This window comes from Scyliorhinus torazame, chromosome 14 (assembly GCF_047496885.1).
Source record: "Scyliorhinus torazame isolate Kashiwa2021f chromosome 14, sScyTor2.1, whole genome shotgun sequence".
NCBI lineage: Eukaryota > Metazoa > Chordata > Chondrichthyes > Carcharhiniformes > Scyliorhinidae > Scyliorhinus > Scyliorhinus torazame.
Genome location: NC_092720.1, coordinates 210412360 through 210431864, shown reverse-complemented (window position 1 = coordinate 210431864; position 19505 = coordinate 210412360). Strand labels below are relative to the sequence as shown.

Sequence of the window (19505 nt, the reverse complement as noted above, 5' to 3'; positions counted from 1 at the left end):
CTGAATGCGGACGCCACAGTAAAGGATGGGACCTTTTTCCCTCAATGCTGCCTCAGGATCTGTCGCGAATGTCTTTCAAGTTCCTCCTGATAAATCACTTCAAATCTTGCACTAAAAATGAATGATTACTAGAAATTCTGCTTCAAGTCTTCTGAGAGCGAGATGGAAATCAGCGTTAAAAGTTTAAACAAACATAAAACAGAATGTTTCAAATTCCACCAGGTGGGGGCAAGTGTCCAGTCACACACTTTTGCAAGTGTACTGATCGGAAAGTTCAAGGTCCGTTCGTGATCATTGCACTCGTCCAAATTGCACCAAAAAATGCAGACTCCAAATTTGCGTCACAAGAAAAGATCAAACGGGACAAGACATCAATTGAGTACAAAGAGATACTGTTAAGGAACACTACAGAAGGACAATATTGGTGCCACAGCTTTGTGGACACATTTAGACTACATTGTAAATCATAGTAACACAGGGGTGTTCTTCGGTGTAACTGGGGCAGATATGTGACTCTCTGTCATGGAACCCTGGTTTCCTTGACTATTATAGTCAGGAAGATCAAGTTAACAGGCAACGGACAGACAGTCCAGGAGTCCTGTCAGTGATTAACCCAGCATCAGTGTATGGTTTTCTGATCAATGAGTGCTGTATTTTTGTCCTCACTTAGGTCTACTGGGTTTACCTCAAAGACAAGTCATCATTATGCCTATGCAAACACCCACTGTTCACTACAAGCTCAGAGAGGTAAGACACTTGATTGAATCAGAAAACAGATGAACTTCAGTCATCTGCAGGCAACAATGATTGGGAGAGATTATTCGACGCTCTGAAATCGGTCTACAGGCCGCCCGTTCTCACCAATCCTCGGTACTGACTGAAAAACACTGTTCACATTTTTTTTTAAACAAATTCGAGAAAGATGGGCAGAGCACATCTTCAAATCGATCTTCATCCATCAATGAAGAAGCAATCAATAGACTGTCACAGGTTGCCATGAACAGCTCACTTGAGGACCCTCCCACATTGTTAGAAATGATGAACGCAAGCAACTTCCTGTTGAGCAGAAAGGCTTTAGAAGCGGACGTCTCTAAGGCTGCAGGTTAATGCCTGGTCAAGAAGCTCAACTCAACTCTTTCAGCCCACGTGACAGCAAGGAAACATCCAAATCACGGGAAGACAAAGATGCCGCCACTGTCCATCTGAACAAGTGGAAATGAACTCACCAACCTTGTGACAATCGGAGAGGAATCTCACTCCTCTCCATCACCGGCAAAATCTTTGCCAGAATCCTTTTGAACTGGCTAGTGCACCCTCTCGACAAAGATCGCCTGCCAGAGAGTTAGCGTGGCTTTAGAAAAGGTAGAGGAACAATTGACATGGTGTTTTCAGTCAGACATGTCCAGGAGAAATGCCGAGTACATGAACTGCTAAACCACATTTATTGACCTGACCAAGGCCACTGACACGGTCAGCTGTTAAGGGCCTTTGGAAGGCAACTGAGATATTTTCCTGCCCTCAAATTCATCACAATGTTTTGTCAGTTCTGTAAAGGCATGCTGTCGTGCGTCCGGGAGATTCGTAACCTATTCCGAGTCACTAATGGAATTAAACAGGCATGTATGCTAATGCAAAACCTGTTCGGCATGTTTCTCTCTGCCATGTTCTCTGATGGCTTCCATGATATTGGCCCTGGCATCAAGAACAATAGGCATGTACACGAGGCAGCTCAATCTGAGGCAAAGACCAAGGACTCAAAGGACACACTTTGCGATTTCTTGCTCACCAATCATAGAATTTACAATGCAGAAGGAGGCGATTTGGCCCATCGAATCTGCACCGGCCCTTCGAAAGAGCACCCTACCTAAGCCCACACCTCCATCCTATCCCCGTAACCCAGTAACCCCACACAACCTTTTTGGACACTAAGGGCAATTTAGCACGGCCAATCCACCTAACCTGCACATCTTTGGACTGTGGGAGGAAACCGGAGCACCCGAAGGAAACCCACGCAGACACGGGGAGAACGTGCAGACTCTGCACAGACAGTGACCCAAGCCGGGAATCAAACCCGGGACCCTGGAGCTGTGAAGCAACTGTGCTAACCACTGTGCTACCGTGCCCCACACACAATGAATGTGTTTGAGCTGCCGGTTCAGAACGGACTTGTTCTCCAATGCGCGCCAACAACTTTAGCCTTATGATCGACACAAAGAAAACTAAGGTAATGTCGCCTGCTCCAGGAAAGTCCCATCTCAGGCCCCCAGTTTCAGTCCATGACCAGAAGTGTCAGCAGTGGATAAGGGCACTCATCTGAGCAGCACATTCTCTCGAGCTGCCCATACTGACGATAAGACATGCAAGAATTGCCAAAGCAAGTCTAACCCTTCAAACATCGGACAGCAAACAAAGGTCTGCCTGCCAAGCTGAAAGTTAGGACCAGAATGAAGGAGTGCACAGATTATGTAGCCCCAATACCCCAGATGTCATACTATAGTTTAAAAGTTTAATTTACTCACCAAAATGACTAGTTGTTTACCTTCATTACTGATACCCAGAATGGAGGAGACTTTAATTAGGATTCTTTCAATAAACTCAGAACACCTGATGTAAGGTAACACAAAACCTATTTTTAACAAGAGGCAAGAACTGGTTACACAATTATTATTTGCAAGTATAACTACCTATCTCTTCTTGAAACCTCCCCAGCATGCACACAAGTAGTCTCTGCAGAGACGGGTGGTGAGAAAAGAATTTTACAAGACGGATAAAGTTTGCAGGGTTCAAGGCTGTCGATCTGGAGTTCCTTGGTATGAAGATGGACTCCTATGCCCAGTAGATGTCTGGACATTTTCACCCAACAGAGCTTCAACATGGAGGAATATATTGAGTTGCATCAATTCTTTCTGTCTCAGCTTTGTAGGTTTCCAAACGCCGACAAGTTACAGTGGCTACATGTTGATAACCACCCAGGGCATTTCAGGCAAGGCAGGGGGAAGTCAGTTAAGGTAGCCATCCTGCTCAGCTTATCCACTGCAAAAAAAAAGAGGCTAAGGCTGAGATTCTCTGGCCTCCACACAAAATGTTTCTCGGCGACAGGTGATGGCCCGCTGTTGGCCGCTAGCGGGATCTTCTTGTCCCGCTGCTATCAATGGGATTTCCCATTGAACCCACCCCATGCTGCCGGGAAACCCATGGCAGGGTTGCGCTGTCGGCAGGAGTGAATATTCCCGCCCTCGTGAACGGCCGGAGGATCTCGCCCCAAGTTTAAAAACACCAGGTTCAAAACCTAAAGCTCGCCTCCTTCATGTGATTTACATTAGCCTTTACCATGTTTCAGTTTCTCCCCCTTCAATTAAAATGATTGCAGTTTAAAACAGCTCTTCTCCTTCAAGTAAAAGGCCTGTCAGGTGATTTATTTGAAAAGGCACTTCTGCTCCCAGTCCAAAGGTGAACTTCTGGCCTTGTTGTTCAATAAAAAATCCCAAGTGTCCAAATAATGCAACGCCCTTCCAAATCTTGAAAGAAAAGTCTAGTTCATAAAGATATGGTTTTCCCAACAGCGTGTACAAAGCAGTGCTTGCAAGACTTGGACGGTGTATCAGTGTCATGCCAAGAAGCTTAACCACTTGCACTTGAGCTGTTTTGTGAAGTATCTGAAGATCAGATATAGCAGGACAAAATACCAGACACTGAAATGTTCGCCCGAGCTGGCATGCCAAGCAGGCATATCGTCAGACATATGCAGATATCTTGGACCATTGTAGGGCAGGAGGAATTACAGAGATAGGGAGGGGCAAGGCCATGGAGTGATTTGAAAGTGAGGATGATAATTTTATTTCAAGAAAACAAAAATCAAGAAATTGCCTAACCAGAGCCAATACAGACCACTGAGCACAGAGGTGACAAGCAGAAAAAACAAGAAAACACAACCTGACAGAGTTGAGGAGTAGTACCAATTACCGCAAGCCTCTTGGCATACTTCTACAAGTCGGACAATGGCACAGTGGTCAGCACTCTCACCTCCGAGCCATACGATCGTGGGTTCGAGTCCCACTCCAGAGACAGGAGTGCAAAAATCGAGGCCGCGCCTCCAACGCACTACTGAGGGAGTGCTGCACCAAATGGAGTTGCTGTTCATTGGATGAGATGTTAAACTTGGATGGGTCTAAAAGATGCCGTGGCGCTACATCAAAGAGGTGCAGGGAAGCGCTCCCTCAACCAATGCCACCGGAAACAGATCGTCCGGCCATTAACACATTGCTGCTGGTGAGAACTTGTTGGGTGTTGTGGCCATCTAAAATGGCCGCCCGGAAAGAATGATGGGGCATGTGGTCAGCCTGGGGCACAGACAAGCTGCAGCTTGCGTATCTGCAAACGACAGCTCAGACTTACGCAGGAATTTCACACCCGCTGAAGGCCATTCAAAGGTCTTCTCAGGACAATGGGCTCCAGATAGAAACTAACAATACGTGGCAGACTCGCGGGCACCTGTTTGCCTTATTTGGGAGGGCCTACGTGCCCTGGACACTAACAGCCATGGCTGACCTAGCCCCGCCCAGCCATCAAGGTGCCCACCCTAATTGGCCAGGATCGATCAGGGTGATCGAAACCCTATCGATCCATTGGATCCGCACCTGGGACCACCCAAAAGGGCGAGAAAGATCGGAGGATAAGAAGAACTGTGCAACCAGCATTCAGTCTCTCTCGGACCGGCTCTGCACTTGACCATCGACAACAGCATAGCTCCTGACATCAGACAAGTTCAAGGACCCGCGACATCTACCGAAAGACGACCATCGAACACAGCCAACCCACTTGACCTCCAGCTGACACACGTGAGGAAACAGATAAGGCCATATATACCTGCACCGAGCCGGTCACTTGGAAGTTAATTCAAGATCGTTTAAATTGATAGTCATAGTCTTGATGTGCATGAACGCGTGATTTCTCAAGTATAATAACTAACCTTGTGTCCAATAAATAAACTGTGAATGAACCGAATACTTGTGTGATCATTTGTCCAATACACAGGGTAAGCACACTGTGGTTATAAACTAAAAGAGCAACAGTGTAAATGCTCTTTGGGCTTCCTACATTACAACAGTAAAGTGGTTTGGGGCTTCCCGAGGTTGCGAAAGTGCCACATAAACACAACTGTTTCTCTTTGTTAATAAAATAATGTAAGTGTAGTTAAATATATCCCAGAAATCTAACTTGTTCCTGCTACAGTTTACAACGTAGAATGCAGCAACCGACTAAAAGCACTGAAGGAACACACAAATAGTTTACAAAACCCATGTTCAGGCACATGGGGGAATGCCAACAAAATTATTTTAATTGGTACCTTTGTCCTGCCTTATGCAACTGCAGTGGTATGTTACTTGTAGCCTCTGCTTTGTATTGAGCTCTAAATACAGCACTAAATGCAGCAGGTTTCCAAATATTAATGACTGTAAAGAACAGCACTCCATTTCACTGACCACTTAAAATAACATTTCTAAGAAGCCCACTGCATCAAAACGGTTACCCTTCCAAGATTTTCTTGCCAGGAAGTGTTTCTTGGATAATCCCAATTTCTCTTGCAAAGTTTTATTTTAAAGACCGACCCACAATTGTGTAACGGATTGCCTGTGCTGTTGCTCTGGGGCAGTCGAGAGCTTGGTGTATAGTTTCAGATTCTAACCACAGTCCAAAGCAACTGTTGCAAGACAGTGATTCATTCATTGCTGTAACACAGCAAACATATTGAAGCATTGGTACAGGTATGGCAAGATGTTTTTTTTTTCTTACACGCTACCCATTTCCAAGCACAAGAGCCCTCACGGATCCAGTATGGTCTGGTAATTCATTGCACGTTAACGGCCTGGAATTTCTGGCAATCAGGAAACTCTGCTGGCTTTGCAGAGTTGAGGTTGAGCCCAGTTTCTGCGCAAGCACATCTGCCCAAGCTTGAACATAAATATTGTCCGTGGGGCGCGTTGTCTAGCATTGTAACTAAACGCAAAACGTTAACGACTGGAATACAGCCAACAGGGTCTCAGATGAACAAATTAAACTAATTTAAACTGAAATTGCATTGAAGTAATTGCAGCAGCTGAGCAAACAGGCCCATCAGTGGTTTCAATTGACTGCTGCTCAAAAAGATCTTGGGCGGGATTCTGGGGACTAAGTCCCCACGCCGGCGTGAAAACCGGCGCCAACCACTCCGGCGTCAACGGCCCACGAAAGTGAGGGATTCTCCCCTTTCCAGGGGCCTAAGTTCCCGCCGGAGTGGTACCCACAACTCCAGCCGGCGGTGAACGGCCCGCGCGAGTTCGCGCATGTGCCGAACGGCCGGTGTATTTCCGCGCATGCGCCGAACGGCCGTCATATTTCCGCGCATGCGCCGAACGGCCGGCGTATTTCCACGCATGCGCCGAACGGCCGTCATATTTCCGCGCATGCGCCGAACGGCCGGCGTATTTCCACGCATGCGCCGAACGGCCGGCGTATTTCCGCGCATGCGCCGAACGGCCGTCATATTTCCGCGCATGCGCCGAACGGCCGGCGTATTTCCACGCATGCGCCGAACGGCCGTCATATTTCCGCGCATGCGCCGAACGGCCGGCGTATTTCCACGCATGCGCCGAACGGCCGGCGTATTTCCGCGCATGCGCCGAACGGCCGGCGTATTTCCGCGCATGCGCCGAACGGCCGGCGTATTTCCGCGCATGCGCCGAACGGCCGGCGTATTTCCGTGCATGCGCCGAACGGCCGGCGTATTTCCGCGAATGCGCCGAACAGCCGGTGTGTTTCCGTGCGCAGGGTTTCCCTTCTCCACGCCGCCCCCGGGCAATATGGCGGAGCCTTACAGGGGCCCGGCGCGGAGTAAAGTAGGCCCCCACGGAACCAGCCCGCCCGCCGATTGGTAGGCCCGATCGCGGATCAGGCCACCGTGGCCCCCCCCTCCCAGGGTCGGATCCCCCAGCCCCACCCCCCCCCCCCTCCAGGACAGCCCCCGCACACTTACCTTCCAGGTCCCGCCGTGTAGGAGGCGAGTAATCCATGCCAGCGGGACTCGGCCAAACGCGTCGGCCACTCGGCCCATCGGTGCTGGGAGAATCGCCGGGGGGACCGCTGTCAACGGCTCCCGACCGGCACGGCGGGAATCCCGCAGGCGCCCGAAAAACGGCGGCGGAGAATAGGAAAGCCGACGTTGAGGTGGGATTTGTGCCTCACCCCGGGGATTCTCCAACCCGGCAGAGGGTCGGACAATCCCAGTCCATATGTTTCCAGGGCAGACAAATTGAATAGATTTGAACTCACTTAAACTGAATTTAAGGGGATAATTTGAAGCAATTGCAGCATCATTTTGGGAAATCCCAGTCCATATGTTTCCAGGGCAGACAAATTGAATAGATTTGAACTCACTTAAACTGAATTTAAGGGGATAATTTGAAGCAATTGCAGCGTCATTTTGGGAAAGAGAACCACATGAGACAGGCAAATACCACTTCTATTTCCTACTATTTGCATTATTATTATTATTGGATTGGATTGGATTATATTTGTATATTGTCACGTGATAAGTATCCTTCTGCGAGCAGCTCAAACAGATAATTTAGTACATGGAAAGAAAATAAAAAGAAAATACATAATAGGGCAACACAAGGTCCACAATGTAAATACATAGACACCAGTATCGGATGAAGCATACAGGAGTGTAGTGTTAATGAGGTCAATCCATAAGAGGGTCGTTCAGGAGTCTGGTAACAGCGGGGAAGGGGCTGTTTTTGAATCTTTTCGTGGGTGATCTCAGACTTCTGTATCTCCTGCCCGATGGAAGAAGTTGGAAGAGTGAGTAAGCCGGGTGGGAGGAGTCTCTGATTATGTTGCCCGCTTTCCCCAGGCAGCGGGAGGTGTAGACGGAGTCAATGGATGGGAGGCGGGTTTGTGTGATGGATTGGGCTGTGTTTCTTACGGTCTTGGGCCGAGCAGTTGCCATACCAGGCTGCGATGCAGCCAGATAGGCTGCTTTCTATGGTGCATCTGTAGAAGTTGGTAAGTGTCAGTGTGGACATGCCAAATCTATAAGAGATGTAAAAAGACGATCTGTTTGGGGGAGCTTGCAGAGATTCCCGTTGTTCCGGCGCCATCTTGCTGGACTGCTAAAAAAAAGGGTCTTGAATGTAGCACATACTTCTGCCCAACCAGCAATCACTTGCCGTGTCGTGATTATGCATCACACAAACGAATTGTGGAAAACTTGCAGCAAATGATCAAGGAGCCTTTCAGCTCTCCACACTGCTATGCGCTCCAGGTCAGTCTCACCAAACAGTATTTATCTACAATGCCAGCTCAATACTTCCTTTTTACATTTCCCGTTGCTGCTATTTTTCTTGCGGTCGTGTTTCCAGTTCTGGCTGGATGTAACCATGGAGATTGCATCGCACAGCATAGGAAATAGGAGCTGGAGTAGGTCATTTGGGCCTTCGGGCCTGTTCCATCACTCAACAAGATTGTGACAGATCGTCCACCTCGCTGCATTATCACTGTATCCCTTAGTAACCCAAAAACTCTTATCGACCTCCAATCTGGAATAGACTCAACAACTAGAGTTTCAAAGATTCACAATCCTTTTGAGTGAAGAAATTTCTCTCTGTCTCAATCCAAAATGGCCACCCCCTTATTCTAAGACTGTGATTGAGTGTTCTACATTCCCTAGCCAGCAGGAAATATTTTCTCAGATTCTAGTCTGTGAATCTCTTTCAGAATTTTGTATATTTCCAATTAGACCACCTCTCATTATTCTAACTCTAGGGAAGATAACAAATCTCTCCTCAAAAGGACAATGACCTCATCCCGAAACCAGGCTCGTGATCCTTGGTTGCACTCCCGACAGGGCGGGTATGCCCTTTCTTTGGTCAGGTCATCAAAACTGGACCAGAACTCCTCATCATCAATGCCATCAATAATTATAACAGAACCTCTTTCATGGAATGTGAGCACCTCAGGCTCAGACAGCATTTTCTGCCAGTTCCGAACTACCTTTGGGAAGCCACCTTCATGAACTGATGCAGTCCACCTGGTGTGGGGACACCCTCAGTGCCGTTACTCATACTCTCATTCGCTTGTAAAAGAAAAGCTAACATACCATTTGCCTTCCCAGCTGCTTGCTTTACCTACATATTAATTGCATGATCTCCTCCCTCAAACCACCCCATCATTCTTCTCTTGATCACCCAACACGCCCATCAGTTCCTTGCCTTTCCCAGGCCAATTGAAGCAAGCGGACACTTCCATTTCTTCGGTCGGCAATTCTGGTCCATCAGCCAGACAAGCCTCTTCTTTCCCAACTCCCAGTAATGTTATAGCCAGCGAACAGCGCGCGGCCAATAAACGCACGGCTGGGGGACCGGAGAATCCAGCCCAATGTCTCTTAATCCACTCCCCAGGGAACCTTCTTCATATAAACAAAATTCCTTTAGACCAAACCTTTACGATGCTTTAATTGCACCTCTGTCTCCAAATAGCCTGCTACCTATCAAACCAGGATTTTTAAAAACGTGACTGCAGCAGTCATACACACTAACCCAGGCTTTCAACCCTTTACTGCACCAATCATATGTGACACAATATATCTGAAATTCATCACAGAAGCAAAACAGAGCAGGTCAGCTGATCAACCATGTTGGTTTAGCCTTCCCCAAGAGTGACGCGTAATTCCTGCAGTGAGTTCAGTAGGTCGACAGAGACAGGTACCAACAAGGTCTCCTCAGGCTCTGGCTGGCTGGCTGACAGCGATTAGCACAAAGCCCTTGGTACCTGAGCCAAGCCGTCCCATTTTGTTTTTGCAAGGGGAGAGCAAGCTGTTGTTTTCTTTAAAGACAGACGGTGAATGGACTGCCTGGAGGCTGCTTCTCCAACCTTCGCCTTGTCCCGCATACTTGGGCGGCACAGAGGGCTCAATAAAAACACACAATCTAAAATCTAGGTCAAGTTCCAGACAGGATTTCATTCTCTGCCATGAAATGATAAAAAAGGAATCACAACTCTCAGGCATTTACTCCCAACAAAACCTGATCCACGACACAAGACCCACTTACAACCTAGTCTTAAAACTACTTACAATCCCACAAAAAAGCTGCTTGGAATCCAAGTAACTGGGGGGCTTCATCTGCAGGAAAACACACTTCAGATAGTTGCGAGAAAAACAACTCAAACGCCAGATAATTTGGCATTCAAAGATGTACAAGTTTAAAAATAAAAATCGTTCCCAACATACTGCCAGGTTCAACTTAAAGAATGTTAAGTATTCTGGTTGGAATGGTGATTGAAATTTACCATGTCACCAAAAGAAAAAAGGGCTCCCCATCATCCGCCTTTTACCTTAAACAAATTGTCATTTTCCAATTAGTCTTCTCAGAGCAGAGAATGCGGAGATAGGGGGCGGGATTCTCCGAGCCCCGCGACGGTCCGGAGAATCGGCGCAACCGTGCCATGCCATCTCGATGCCGGCACACGATTCTCCGAGGAGCGGAGAATCGGCGCTAATTGCGCCGCCATGTTTGGCGCGCCGCCGGTCGTGGCCCGCTGTCTGCGGCCGGGCCGCCGATTCTCCGGCCTCGATGGGCCCGAACGGAAACGGCAGAGTCCCGCCGGCGCCGTTTACACCTGCTCGCAGCCGGCGGGAACTCTGCGCGAAGGGTTGGGGGGCGGCATGTGGGGGGTGGGGGGGGGGGCGGGGGAGGGAGCTCCTTCATTGGGGGGGCCTCCGTTGGGGTCTGGCATCTCCAGGCCCGCCCCTATTTTATTACGCGGCCGGCCCCCTGAACCCCCGCACCATGTTGCATCGGGGCTGGCGCATTGAGGAAGTCCCCCGCGCATTTGGGGGGTTGGCACGGCACCACTGTGCATGCGCGGGTTGGCGCGGCACCCAGTTGGCGCCGGGTAGGGAAGCTGGAACGGCGTGAACCGCTCCAGCGCCGTGCTGGCCCCCTATGGGGGCCAGGCTTGGTAGTGCCCGCGCCCGTTTCACGGCGGCGTTCACAAAGGCGCAGACACTCTGCCTCCATTTCGGAGAATCCCGCCCAGGATTTGAACGAGGTAGTTAAAATCGTGAGCGATTTAGAGTAAATAAAAGGAAACTAAGAGACACATTCAAGGCGATTGGCAAAAAAAAAAACAGGAAAGGAAAAGAGAAACAGAAGAATAGGTTTTTGTCAGCAATGAGTGTTTGGGATTTGGAATTCACTGCCTGCTGGGTAAAGGTGCTGTCCAGAATTGGATAAATACGCGAAGGAGGAAATAAATTGCAACGACTAAACAATGCGCTTTAAAGGACCAGCTTGGGCTTGATGGACCCAATGGCCCCTTCTCCACTGTTCCATTCCAAGATTCTGTAGCAAGGCTGACCTTGCCAATCAATGCCTGCATGTTTCATCACCTGACGCTGGAAACACCAACTTGCCGAAAAGCTGAACCAACTGTTAAAAAATATATTTCTGGAAACAAAGAATAATGGAGCCTTTCCTCTGTGGGAACATGTCGACAAGCACACCCAGTGACTGATGAAAATGCAGAGCAAACTACTTACAGCCCTTCTCAAATGACCTATCAAACTCACAGCCTTGGGGGAACATGTGAATGACAGAACCTGCACTGTTCCAAAGTGCTTCACAGCCAAGTGAAACGTTCCCCCAAGCCCCCCCTTCCTCCCCCCCCCCCCCCCCCCCCCCCCACGCCAAGTGCAGTCCTTGTTGTTGTGAGGAAAAATACAGTGCCCAATCTGTGCACAGTGAGGTCCCACAAGCAGGAATGAGACAAACAATTCGATAATATGGCCTGGAGTTGATGGCTGAAGGAGAAGCGCTGGCCAGGCTACCGGGGAACATCCGGTGAGAGCGGCACGGTGGTACACTGGGAGCGCTGTCGCCTCACAGCGCCAGGGACCCAGGTTCAATTCCAGCCTTGGGTGACTGCCTGGAGCTTGCATGTTCTCCCAGTGTCTACGTGGGTTTCCTCTGGGTGCTCCGGCTTCCTCCCACAGTCCAAACATGTGCAGGTTGTCACGGCTGATTGGCCATGCTAAATTGCACCTCACTAGCCAAGGATGTGCAGGCTACGGGAATAGAGTACGGGGGGGGTGCTAGGTAGGGTGCTCATTCGGATAGTGGGGGCAGACTGTTGTCCCGTCAATATGACGCAAGGCAGGTTGAAGTAACGTCAATTAAAGGCTTTATTAAGCAGAACCTGATCCCTAGGAGCTTGGTTCCAGAATGCAGCTGCTGGGGGAAATGCCGGGTTCTTATACCGGCATTTCTGGGTGGAGCCCAGTAGGCGGCCGATCCTATCAGGACTCGGCATCCCTCCACCAATAGCCTGTCGACACGTGGTGTACCGTATTACCCCTAATACATACTACCACACAGACTAAATGAGCCAAATGTCCTCCTTCTGCAACGTCGGGATTCTATGATTTCTGATGTCTATGATTTCTATGATTTCTGATTTCAATGAATTATGATTTACGATGATTTCTGCTCTTCTTTGACTGGCATCTTTTACATTCACCCGAGGGGGCAGATGGAATCTCAGATTAACGTTTCATCTGAGAAATGGGGGCCTCCCAACAGTGGAGCACTATGGCACTGGGGCAGGGGAGTCCCTAGATTATGTACTCAAGTCTCTGAAACAGCCCTCAAGGCCACGACTTTCTTACTCCTAGGCAAGGGACCTGCTAATGAGGAACGGTGAGCCAACTACTGAACCAAAATGCAAGTTAGTTTCTCATGAATGGAATCCAGCCCCAGTCATTAAATCCCGGTTATGCAACTTTAAATGCAAATGGGGAGATCAAATAGAAACTTACAAGATAATGAATGGCTTAGATAGGGTGGACGTAGGGAAGTTGTTTCCATCAGCAGGGGAGACTAGGACCCGGGGGCACAGCCTTAGAATAAAAGGGAGTCACTTTAGAACAGAGATGAGGAGAAATCTCTTCAGCCAGAGAGTGGTGGGTCTGTGGAATTCATTGCCACAGAGGGCAGTGGAGGCCGGGACGTTGAGTGTCTTTAAGACAGAAGTTGATAAATTCTTGATTTCCCGAGGAATTAAGGGCTATGGAGAAAGAGCGGGTAAATGGAGTTGAAATCAGCCATGATTGAATGGTGGAGTAGACTCGATGGGCCGAATGGCCTTATTTCCGCTCCTATGTCTTATGGTCTTATTAAACCTTTACAGACTAGGACAATAAACAAAAGATGAGTTCCAACAAAACAGGTCATTTTGAATAACTAAAAAAAAAAATGAAAACAAGCAATAGTCCAGCAATACATAATTATCTTCGATATAGATTCATCAACTCTTTGTGAGAAGCTTAATTCTCAAAAGCAATGTAGCCTGTGCAAACATCTGTATGATGCAGGGGTAAGATTTCTAAATAGAGTGGAGTGCTGAAATGGTTTCAAAGTCCACAATGGGCGCTCAGTCCCAAGAAATGATCATATTAAATTTCCACATCACATAATTCAGAGTGCTTAGTTTCACAACCTCAACAAGCTTTCCATTTGGAGAGCGAGGACCAACTACTGCTACACAGATGTTTTGCATTTGCAAACCTGAAACAAAAATGGAGACAAAAAAAAAAAACCCTCTCACCTAATATAATTTAGGCAGCCATTCAGGACTGAAATAAAAGTGAACATGGTCTTTTCAGGCCAACTCAACATGCATAGTTACTTAGCAAATGATCAGCTAACCGCTGTGTCTTTGAGTTACTGATTGGGTACGTGAAAACCATTTAATATTACCAGTATTAAGGAATAAAAACCCAACACAAGGAAGTCATTCTGGTAAACCAAAAATTATATTTTATTGTATTTGGCGAAATGTTCAAGTTGGAATGTGCCTTATTTTCTACACCCAGGAATGTATGTCTGTTTGTGCTTATAATTAACCACAAGACAGATGAAAACATGACAGTGTGTAATGAACATGTTAGATCAGAAACATTTCAGAGTTTGGAATAAACAAAGATCTGATGTTTTTCTAAAGCACTTGCACAAACCTTGAGGGCTGGAAAATTAATTATCCATCAGACAAATTAGGGCTCATAGTTGCAGGGGGATACAATTCATGGTTTTAAGCTTTTTTAAAAAATGGTAAATAAAAAGCTTAGTGCTGCACTGTTCTACTCCTGAAATTCACATGGTTCACTGCACAAGAACTTTTTTTTAAAGATGTGTTACAGCCATCGACTATTACCTTTGCTCAACAACCACACTCGGAATTAAGCTCGTCAATTGTATATGAAGGAAATAGATGGCACCTTTGAAATAGAAAAGACACTCTTGCATTTATATAGGACGTTTCATTAGCACCAGACGTCTCAAAGTGCTTTCGGGTTGGTGAAGTACATTTTGTAGTAACGCAGAAGATACAGCAGCCAATTTGCACACAGCAAACTCCCACGAAAAGCAATGCGATAATGATCAGATAATCTGCCTTCATCGAATCATAGAATCATGGAATTTAGAGTGCAGAAGGAGGCCATTCGGCCCATCGAGTCTGCACCGGCCTTGGGAAAGATCACCCCACCCAAGCCCACACCTCCACCGTATCCCCGTAATCCCATCTAACCTTTTTGGACACTAAGTGCAATATCGCATGGCCGATCCACCTAACCCGCACATCTTTGGACTGTGGGAGGAAACCGGAGCACTCAGAGGAAACCCACACAGACATGGGAAGGACGTGCAAACTCCACACAGACAGTGACCCAAGCCGGGGATCGAACCTGGGATGCTGGAGCTGTAATGCAACTGTGCTACCGTGTTGCCTTTGTGAGGTTGATTGAGCAGTAAGTATAGGCCAAGACGCCGGGAAGAACTCTCCTACTCTTCTTCGACATTCTGCCACAGGGGGCTGTTTTATGGACAGCAGCACAGTGGTTAGCACTATTGCTTCACAACGCCAGGGTCCCGGGTTCGATTCCCGGCTTGGCTCACTGTCTGTGCGGAGTCTGCACGTTCTCCCCGTGTCTGCATGGGTTTCCTCCGGGTGCTCCGGTTTCCTCCCACAAGTCCCAAAAGACATGCTTGTTAGGTGAATTGGACATTCTGAATTCTCCCTCTGTGTACCCGAACAGGAACCGGAGTGTAGCGACTAGGAGATTTTCACAGTAACTTCATTGCAGTATTAATGTAAGCCTACTTGTGACACTAATAAAGATTATTTTCTTTTTTTTTAAAAGGCAGGTACGGCCTCGGATCAATGTCTCATCTGACCGTCTTTAGTGAGGCAAACATCAGTGTGATAAATGAATGTTAACACCAAGAGCCACTCGCAAAGACATTAATCCATTTTTTTATTCCACCCTAAATCATGTTGTAAACATTAATTCATTTATGAAAAGGAATTTCAAAGTGACAGTCTACATTATACACTAAAATAAATTAAGTCTTTGTGTTAATTTCCATTTTGTAAAAGCCAGGTTTCCTCCCATTTAAAAATAAAGACGTTACTTTATGAAGAGAGAAACAATGTCTAGCACTTAACAAGGAACAATGAACTCTAGTGTTTCAAGCAAGGTTCAAATTCCACGGCAAAGTTACCTGTTTAACCTGCAAGATTGATCTTTCAGAAAATTGGGGTGGACATTTATAATCATTAGCTTAAAACTGGGCTTTAAAGTTCTGACTGTTGTCACAGTGATATCGCCTCGATGGGACTGCAGACTCGAATTATCAGGCGACTGACTTAAACAAGTGTCTGTGACGATCGGAAAAACATGCGATCTTCTACACTTCGATAGAAAGTTTAGTGATTTTTTTTTTAAATCCTTAATTTGTTGGGAAAATTCTATCCAACTATCCTAACCTTAATTTTTGAGGGATTTTCTGAAGACAAAAGTTAAGTCACAAGAAAATTTTAGATGCCATTTATACATTACATGTTAAACCTCTTACTTTATTGGACACAATTTCCAAAATGATGGTTGGCACCAACGGTTCTAATTATTAGATCAGGATTGGTCTCTTATCGGGAAGAGTGAGGGGTGGTCACCTAATACAAATCTTCAAAATTATGATAGGGTTTAAGAGAAGACGTTTTCACTTACGAGGAGTCCAAAACTACATGCCAGAAATACCAAAGGCAGTCACTAATAAATTCACCAGGGAATTCAGGAGAAGCCTATTTATCCAGAGAGTGGTGAAAACATGGATCGTACATGAAATGGTCAAAGCAGAGCCCACTGAGACTGCACCAACCCTCTGAAAGAACACCCTATCCATACCATCTCCCTCACACTATCCCTGAAACCCCCATCTAACCTGTACATCCCTGACAGAAAGGGGCAATTTTATCATGGCCAGCCCACCTAATCTGCACATCCTTGGACTGCGGGAGGAAAGCCACGCAGACAAGGGGAGAACGAGAGGCTAAATCTGCTGTACCTCAGCCACACTTTTCGGTACAATGCCCATGTTCCTTAATTATCTTAATATTGAAGATTGTATTGTGTTCAGACTTGAATATAGATTAGAAGCAGCTGATTTCCCCCCCACACCCTCCACACAACAGGGCTGATGATCCCGGCCCATCCTGCCCACCACCATTTCCATCAGTGCCTGCTGGCTTTGTCCTGACGAAACCCCGGGCTTATCTCAAAACCTGAATCCATGATGTCTCTTCTTCGGGGACTGGGACTGCCTATAAATCCAGCAGCGACCAATGCTCCCAGTGGCACGACTGGGACTAGGGGGCTGCTGGCCATTCGATCGGTCAGCAGTTCCTGGAGGTGGAACCTTCTCCCAGAAGGAGGAGGGGGTCCTGCTCGAGCGAATTAACTGCCCGATGGCTAAAGAATGGCTGCGGGCCGAGGCCACTGCCTCCACATGAAATTCCAGCCCAGCCATTGTTGGCTTCCATGCTTGAGGCTACTCCCACACAATGAACCACTGCTCTGACTATCCTAGGGATATTGCTTGCGCAGATATCCAGGCAACTTTTCGGAAAGCAACGCTTTCAACCTCTGGCACGATCTGCATTCTGCATGGGATCTTCCTCTTCTCCTCCTGGAAGACACTGGACTAGAAACTGCACCAGACGTGGTCCTAGCTTGTAACCGCCAAGGAAATTTATGGAGCAGTAATAAAACAAGTGAACAGCAGCAATTGCTGATATATTTTACAGCAGTTAAACTGCTTGTTGGAACAAAAAAGTGCCGCGGCAAAATGTTTAATACGTTTTTGCTGTTACTTTTCAGAAGTAATTTCCATGACAGGTTTACAGTGGTTCAATACCAAACCTGTAAAGTCATTTATTCCATATTAAAGTTTCTGAAACACAGTCCCAATTTAGTTGTACACCTCCGTACAGAAACCACATTACAACTCAAGAAACCCCATAAATTCCAACCTCTCGCCCTTCGCTCAATAATCAGAAAACAGCAGCTTGGAACATTAAAATGGGCTACAGAAATTCAAGTTACTGCTGTTGTTACAACAATGTAAAGGCTGTTTTAAATTAACAATAAATTCCTTTAGTGTTCCAGCCTTGCCCCAAGACAGAGGAGCAAAGGTTAAAGCTTAGATTTTAACCGTTTCTTACCCTGTGTAATCATTGACGAGGCCCCCCCTCCTTCCTTCGCCAAAAGCATAGTCAAGAACAAGTGACACAAACACAGAATAGGCATTGCGATGATTGCCCCTTCAAGGGCAGCAAAGCAGAGTTAGGGTTACCTGGCCTGGGTGATCACTCAGGACAAAGGAATCACCCATGATGAGACAAGCTCCTCAGCAGGGACATTTTAGAGCTAACTAGAGGCTGCTGTACAATTCTTATTAATAAATACCTTTTGTGTTCAGTATTGAAGTCTATGAAAGTACATCTTTACATCTGGCGTTGAGGATAAATTAATCATGACACTACCTATGGCCCGACACCTTAGGGTATCCTGTTTTAATCTATGAAGTCTTAAAAAAAGTACTCACCAGAATGCATCACTTTGGGCGAATAGCCCCATTTGGCTCCTCCACGGAGGACTGGACACAATAGGCCGAGCGCCTTTGTATTATTTCCAAGAAAACAAAATTGGGCAGCACAGTAGCACAAGTGGCTTCACAGCGCCAGTTTCCCAGGTTCGATTCCCCGCTGGGTCACTGTGCGGAGTCTTCACGTTCTCCCAGTGTCTGCGTGGGTTTCCTCCGGGTGCTCCGGTTTCCTCCCACAAAGACGTGCAGGTTAGGTGGATTGGCCATGATAAATTGCCCTTAGTGACCAAAAAGGTTAGGAGGGGTTATTGGGTTACAGGGAAAGGGTGGAAGTGAGGGCTTAAGTGGGTCGGTGCAGACTCGATGGGCCGAATGGCCTCCTTCTGCACTGTATGTTCTATGTTCTAGGGTAGGAGCAAAAGCAACTCTCCCAAGTGTTCGTGGAACTCAGACCTATAGCTTTATTCAGTCGAACCGCCCCAAGCGTACCCAACTCCAAATTATTTGGTGAGCTTGTGGACATAGTGAAGGCTCAATTTCAATCTCAACCGTCAGTCATGCTCCAGAGATTCAAATTTAATTTGGAGGGCGGGGGCTAGAGCCTCAGGCGAATTGATCGAGACTCACATTGCTAAACAGGAGAAATTATCAGAGGATTGTGATTTTGGAGCTACCCTTAACGACATGTTATGGGATAGGTTAGTCAGTGGCATGAACAGCGACGCTATTCAACGCAGATTGCTTGCAGAGGTTGACATAAATTTTAATTGAGCAATGGAGATAGCGCTGGTCATGGAAAGTGCTAAAAAATGAGTACAAGAGCTGCAGAATGCACAAAATGGCACCATTCGCCAGTTAGTGCAGAAGCCTGCAGCCAGCCATGGTGCCAAAACCACCTAAGCAGCCGTGAAGGGGGAAACAATTTCATCCACCAACAAAACAAAAAGGTGCAGAATAGACAATAAGTCAGCAATGCTTAAAGTGGATTTTTACTGACGTGGAGGGAACCACACTCCTGAATCATGTCGGTTGAAGGAGGCTATTGTCAGAAAAGCGGACAATTAATAGTGGAAGAGCTCAGTCGAAGAAGAGCAAGGGGGTGTTTTCCCCAAATGTCCATGGTCAATATTTAGCCAACAACACTAAAACGGAGATGATCTGGTTACTTCTCACATTGTCGGAGCACGCGTGACGACGTTTCAAAATAATTTGACCGGTTTGTGAAGCCCTTTGGGGCTTCCTAATTTGGGAAAAGGTGTTATATAAGTAAAAGTATTTTACGTGTACTTGGGTTGACAAATCCAATTCTAGCTATGTTCAGAGCTGAAGAAATCCCAGTGTCAACATTCGGAGGGGACAAGCTGCTGAATTTTTGCAATCTTTTACCCACCCACCACTTCAAAGCGAATGTAAGCTGGTGTGACCAACAAGTGCTTGCACGCACAGTTCCGATCAGAAATGTTTGATCATCGAGGATACAAAACTTTGGGCTAAGCAGCTGCAACAACTTAACCTCCTCATTTTCCA

At 47.0% G+C, this 19505-nt stretch overlaps 1 protein-coding gene across 2 annotated transcripts in view; it reads left to right on the top strand.

The window, feature by feature from the left end:
• LOC140390456 (zinc-binding protein A33-like) overlaps positions 1-19505 on the top strand; it is a 181282-nt gene that overhangs the window by 99862 nt on the left and 61915 nt on the right. The gene's annotated exons all lie outside the window — the stretch shown is intronic.